The sequence below is a fragment of the Seriola lalandi genome, unplaced genomic scaffold, assembly GCF_002814215.2.
Source record: "Seriola lalandi dorsalis isolate HSWRI2012SDOR001 ecotype SW California unplaced genomic scaffold, Sedor1 jcf7180002055008, whole genome shotgun sequence".
NCBI classification, from domain to species: Eukaryota; Metazoa; Chordata; class Actinopteri; order Carangiformes; family Carangidae; genus Seriola; species Seriola lalandi.
In genome coordinates this window covers 3,366,814-3,373,380 of record NW_019525551.1, presented here as the reverse complement: position 1 = coordinate 3,373,380, position 6,567 = coordinate 3,366,814, and the positions used below count along the sequence as shown (strand labels likewise).

The window sequence follows — 6,567 nt, the reverse complement described above, 5'->3', positions numbered from 1 at the left end:
CAGGGGTCCGCCATTTTTAGGAGAATTTATGATTTCTTTTTAGTAATTAAAGGAAATACTGCAAAACACTTCCATGACAATTAAGGTACTGAATAATACAAAAGGTGTTACATTTTACATTCTGTTGATGATTGAAGTTGTCAAAATCCCAGAGCACAGTAATATTAATATGGACCAGCATCTACATGGCAATGGAGAATGTATGAAAAATATTCACTCGCCCCTCCACCTGTATACAAATAACAACAACGTTAGCCTTTTGTAATGATCTCATATCTTCTGTTATCGAGACACGAGATCATGGCTATCTGAATCGAGGTTTCGCTCTCGGTTTCAGAATTGTTAGACCCCTAGTCTTGACTGAATCATCTGGTGTGTGTACTTACGGGTAAAATATTAAAACTATGTCTGTGGCCTCGAATGTTTTTCAAATTGAATAATAAACGTAGAGAATCCAATGAACCATTTAATGTTCTTAACCAATTTAGAGACACTACAAGTAGGTAAAATTCATCCATTGAGGATTTGATCTCTAAAGTATAAAACAAACTGTAAAATTTTTTAAGATTTCCAAAACCTAAATCTGATTACATTTGAGAAGCTAGAACTGATACATATCTGACCTTTTAGCTTGAAAAATGCCTTAAATAATTCATGGATAATCAAATCAGTTGCTGATTGATTTTCTGTTGATAAACTAATCAATTAATTGAGTAATCATTTCACCTATAATACATGGTGTGAAGCTTCACAAATTAACTATATTCAAGTGGAGATCCCAAAGTCAAGCTGAATTTGTGGCAGTTAGGCAATAAAACCATGAACAAAACTAAGAATATTTTCATGTCATGAACAATACATCTAATTAGTTTACTTAATCTATGCACCCTATATCTTCAGTGAAGCTCTGAAACAGGCAGATAGACAATATAAATGGGGTATTTTAAATAGGGAAGAAAAACTAGGGGTGACTGTAACAGGGAAGACAGAGCTGAAAAGGTTAAAACATCATGCCTGACAAAGAAAAAAGAAGAAAGTCAGTTCTGATCCAGGAGCAGAGAAACCAAGAGACCTGGTTTGTGTGTTTGAAGAATAAAAAAAAAAAAAAAAAAACACCCAGCAGGGCCTGACCCTCCAGCTGATGCCAAAAGACCTCTTTTTCCTGTCTGACTCCCCTCCCCATCAACACTGCCACCCTCCTCTTCCTCCCCTTTTCTCCGTTTTCCACCTCCACACACCCCTCACTATCGCTCCGCCTTGCCAAGTCCACATCGTCGGTAACGAGGGTGTAGTTTCTTAACATTCATCATCGCTGAACTCTGAAACTTTATCAGCTCTGGAGAGCGGCGCCACAGCCCCGGCCCCGGCTTTCTCAGCTCTCAGATAGGGCCGATAACACGCTGATAGATTACAGCAGATTGTTTTACTTCAGGGGACACTGCTGCTGCTGCTAATACTAATACACAGACAAGAAGACTCGCTGGTGGTGGGAACGCAGAGGGAGGGGGGCAAGAGGCACAAAGAGGTAAGGGCAAGGAAACGGTGATGAGCTGAAGGAAATTACAGCCCATGTCCAATATGTCCTTATCCTACCTCTGCAGTCCTCTGTGGGAGCACAGGCTCGCAACCTGGGAAACCTGATGTTATGTGAGGTTGTGTAGCACAAGTTCAAACTAATTCATGCTAATTACATACACACACACACACTACTTGCTGCTAACCTGAGCTAGCAGCAGGATTAAGGGCACAGAGGTTAGAAAGCCAGGTGACCTCTAGTTAAAGCCAGGTTCAAGAGTGAAACACAAGGATCATTTTTTTCTCTCTCTCTCTTTCTCGCTCAGACAGTTTACCGCTTAATAAAATCCCTCTTTCTGTAAGAGATCCTAATCTCAGCTGGAATAACCTAATAAAATCTAACCTTAAAAAATAAGAAATATAACCTAATAAAACGTCTTTCCAAAGACATTAAATTAAAGGTTTATCATACTTTATTTCATTTTGTTAATCTTCCTATAGTCTTCCATCATTTCACTTATGGATTTCTTCAGCCTGTTTCTACAGGTGTACACCATCATGATGAAAAAAAGAAAAGGGTGGGAGCCATTATCATATAGAATTACTATTAAATATCAAGCACTGTTCATACAAATGAGCAGAGAGGTTTGGAATTGAAGCTTCACCAGGTGGGCTCACATGAAAACAGTGTTTGAATTGTGAAGAGTCCAGCATTTGAATCAGACCAGTCACCACTGTAGGTCCAATACATACAGGAGTCTAGGATGTCTTTAGCTTAGCTTAGCACAAACAGTGGAAACAGGAGGGAAACTGTTGACTAATCTAGCTATATTGCTATATTCAGTTTCCCTGGATGCATTCATGGTATTTTGCGCAACTAATCAACTGCAGAGTATACAATCTGCTTCCTGTTTACACCAGCTCACTCATGTCCAGTGCACATGAATGGTCGTGCATGTATGTGTTTTCAGTAGGGCTGCACAATTAAACAAAATATAATCAAAATCGCAATATGACCAACTGCAATATCCAAATCACATGAGCTGCATTTCTTTTTGATAAAGGCTTAATGTGTCATATTGTTGTGCATTGTTAGCACCATCAGCGTTGTGGTGCCACAGAGACGCCCCGGCCTGCGAATCATGTTCTTTTTTTATTTATTTTTTTTCAGTGAATGAAAAGAAAAATATCTATTCAAAGTGAAATCACAATATCTGTCAAAATAATTTCAATATGACTTTTTTTGCATGTTGTGTATATCCCTCATTCGTAGAATATTGTGCAACTAACCAACTGCAGAGTAGATCATCTGCTTCCTGTTTACACCGCCTCATGCATGTCCAGTGTACGTGAATGGTCATGCATGTATACATTTTCAGATGTATTAGCATGGACGAAAATTGTTTCTGATACGGCGCTAAAACAGTTGTCTAGACAGAGATTGTTTTCATTTCAAAATGATTAACGTATTAATGTTAACATCTTAGTGTGTACGTAGCCTATAACACCAAGGCCATGACTATATAGTCGCCCCTTGTGGGAGATTTACTGGCCCAGCTTCAACACAGGTCCCCACACAAATACCCAAAGCTACACCAGAAGTCAACTCAAGAGTTTCCACTACAACCTGCATCCATGTGCTTGTAGCAACTGCCACTGTACAACTGAACCACTGAGTCCGCACACACAGGCACACTGAGTCAGTCAGCTGGGAATTCACAGCTATTGTATTGAGCACAGGAGCAATTAGGGATTCAGATGTAAATTGGGGTCAAGCTGCTGACCCGCCTGTCTCCATGTCTTCTGATGGGACGCCACCAGACGGCTCCATGCCACAAAGCAGCCAATCACCACCGCCATTCCCGCCACCGCTGTCGACGTTTCAGTCCGTCATTGTGAAAACTCAAACCTGTCCGCTGCTGGTTTGCGCCTCTCTATTAGTGACAGATTGAGAACTGAGCTTATCTGGGCCCACCAGAATGTGTGTGCGCGTGTGTGTGTGTGTTTGTGTGTGTGTGTGTGTGTCTGTGTGTTTTCGGAGACAGAGGGTGTACATGTAATGAATTGGTGTCAGGGAGGGCATAAAGAGTTAAATGAGGTCTAATCTGTTAATAGCAAGCAACAGCAAGAACTTATCAATGCACAGCTTGTACACAATGCAAAAACCTTTACACACACACATGAAAAAAAACAAACAAATATCATTATGAAAAACACTTGCAGAGCAAAAAAAGTGCCTCCATGTATTGGTCTTAATTTCAGCATCAACATTTTATCAGCCAACCCCCATGAATAATCCACACTGTAATTTCTTTCTCTCTCCCCCTTTTGTTCCTGGCATTTTGGTGCAGCAAGATAAGGGCTAAAAAACAACAGAAGGGCTCACAGAGTGAAAAAAAGACAGATAGATAACATTGATATCAACTCCTACACAACACAGTCATTCTCTTATCTGGGCTTTTTATCACAGTTTCAGTTTTTTCTCTCTCTCTCTCTCTCTCTCTCTTTCTTTCTTTCTTTTTCAGCTTTCTACTCCCTGTTCTTTGTGGACTCAAAGGACAAAAAAAAAAAAAAAATACAGCACTGCCCTTAAAAAGTAAAGTCAGGTTTTGGTGTCAAATTAACCCCGCAACCATGCTGATTTTCTGCATCCTTATTCTGGTTAATGTGTATTAATGCAGCAGCAGGAGCGCACACGCTGTTGACAAGATAGAACTGGTCACATACAGTATAAGCAAAGCAGACTGTGGGCTAGAAAAGAAAATATATTTAGATAACTGATCTGGTGAGGTGGGAGGGGAGTTGCTTATTAACAGACACAGACAGGAAGATTGGTTGGTAGAGTCAGACTGACACACACACACACACACACACACACACATACAGACACAGACACACGTAGACACACAATCTTGTCCCAGCCTACACTGCAGCCATATTTCTGAGAAGAGGAAAAACTATTTCACACACAGACTTATCATTGCTCTGTGTCAGACAGAAAAGCCTCTCTGGGTCTAATCTATCAAGGTCAGCTAGTGTGGCCTGGACAAACAGCATGTTGTTCCATCCCACTGCTCCCTGCTGGAGAACACAACATCTGACTGGCTCAGTGCAGGGATGACTGACTGACCCAGCTGCTGGATGACTCTGTGACAAGCTGACTTCTAATATACTAAAAAAATAAACAAACAAAGACAACGCTGTAACATAATGAATTAATGTGACGTTTTGGAAACTCGATTGCTAACATTTAAAAAAATCATTGTTTCTTTTAATTGAAACGCTCTGTGTGATGTTCACCTGCACTGGCAGGTTTATGTCCCTGCTCAGCTGATTTACTGGATCATGTTTTAGTACGTTTTAATAATCAAGACACATGTAGATGGTTCACTTTAATTGGCATTGGCTGTTGTGCTTTTTTTTGGCAGCATCAAAAATAATAAAATTAACTACAATCCAACCGGATCATGGTCCGAACATTAGGTTTGAGAGTCATTGAATCTTTGCCTGAATCACAGAGAGGTTTTTGACCTCACTGGAATATGAATAAAGGTTGTTTTTATTGGGGTTTTTTTTGTAAATTGCAGCCTTTACTCCTATTACTGACTGACATGCTTTTAGTTTTACACTGTGTTCACACCTGATGTCAATGAGTGCATCTGAAGGTTGCACTAAATCCCACCTTACTTATAATAATCAGTTTTTGTGCACACATTTATATGAATGAAGGGAGGCTAAATATTATAGTAAATATTAGGTTGGGTGACTGTATTTGTACCTGTAGGTAAGAGGGTTGGTTTGCAGTGAAAAAGAGTCACCGATCTTACACGTAGACATTTAACACAGACAACACCATGTGCCCAAGGTAAATAAAAATGAATGAATGAATGAATGAACTAAACATTGCTTCTATGCAGTGTTACTACAACTTATTCATATGAGTGATGGCTGCTAGAACAAAGGAGTATGAACCTTGGTCCAGAAGGAAAAAACTGAAATTGACTGCGAGTTGTCATTTAAAAATCGAGCCAGCTCTTCACTGTAACTGTCTACTGTGCAGGGGTGCTAGGTTAGGTCCAACTTTATAAATGAGGTGAGGCTAAATATTATAGTTAATATATCATTATAACAACTGTATAACGATTATAATAATGATAATAAACCTGTATACTGCAATGCTACTAGTGGCCTAGCACGGTATGTAGTGTGGTTGAGACATGTACCATATAACTGAAAGTACAACTGCAGTTTTACTCCACTGAGGGACATATGTTGCATGTCACACTCCTCTATCTCTCACCACCTGCGACTCAACAGGAAACATTACATTTTTCTGTGTTCATTCCCATAAACCCATCCTGCCCTCCACATCAAAGTCAGAGGTCACAAACAGCTACAAAGCTGCATCTGGCTGCCATTGTCTCAGAAGGTGGTGCAGGAGCGCGCGGGGGGGGGGGGGGGGGGGGGGGGGGGGGGGGGGGGGTTCATTTATATGTAAAATGTGAGCAGCACAGAACAAAAATAATAATACCAGTGTTTCTGCTGCTGTTACCTGTTGGGTGTCATTTCTTATGTGAAGCATTTATCTTGCAGCAATAATTACAGTTCGTTTAATTTGATTCCACATTTGATTAAAATGAGTGTTCTTTAATGACATCAGTGTGTGTACAGTCCGGATTTAAACACCCCCCACGCCCCCCCAACATGATGGAAACCTAATCTGAATTGACCTTAATGTCTTCCAATGCAATATGTCACAACTCACATCCATCAGCTTGAATGGAAAACCCGGCTAGTGACAGACGGCAGACACCGTCATCACCACCACCGTCCTGATCAAGGGCTGAGGAGTGATAGTGCAGATGGGGAATTTCTCCTCATGGAGACAGAGGTGAGGAGGAGGAGGAAGGAGGAGGAAAGAAGTTCAGTTGGACAGACAGAGAGCTGGAGAGCTAAAGATAAGAGAGGGGAGGGAGATAGTGGTTGCTCGTGGTGTGTGTGTGTGTGTGTGTGTGTGTGTGTGTGTGTGTGTGTGTGTGTGTGTGTGTGTAT

General features: G+C 40.8%; 1 protein-coding gene and 1 long non-coding RNA gene across 2 annotated transcripts in view; one reads left to right on the top strand and one right to left on the bottom strand.

Moving 5' to 3' along the window:
* The window catches only part of zfpm1 (zinc finger protein, FOG family member 1), a 111,818-nt gene that overhangs the window by 89,751 nt on the left and 15,500 nt on the right, over window positions 1–6,567 (bottom strand). The gene's annotated exons all lie outside the window — the stretch shown is intronic.
* The window catches only part of LOC147817183 (uncharacterized), an 11,248-nt gene that overhangs the window by 259 nt on the left and 4,422 nt on the right, over window positions 1–6,567 (top strand). The gene's annotated exons all lie outside the window — the stretch shown is intronic.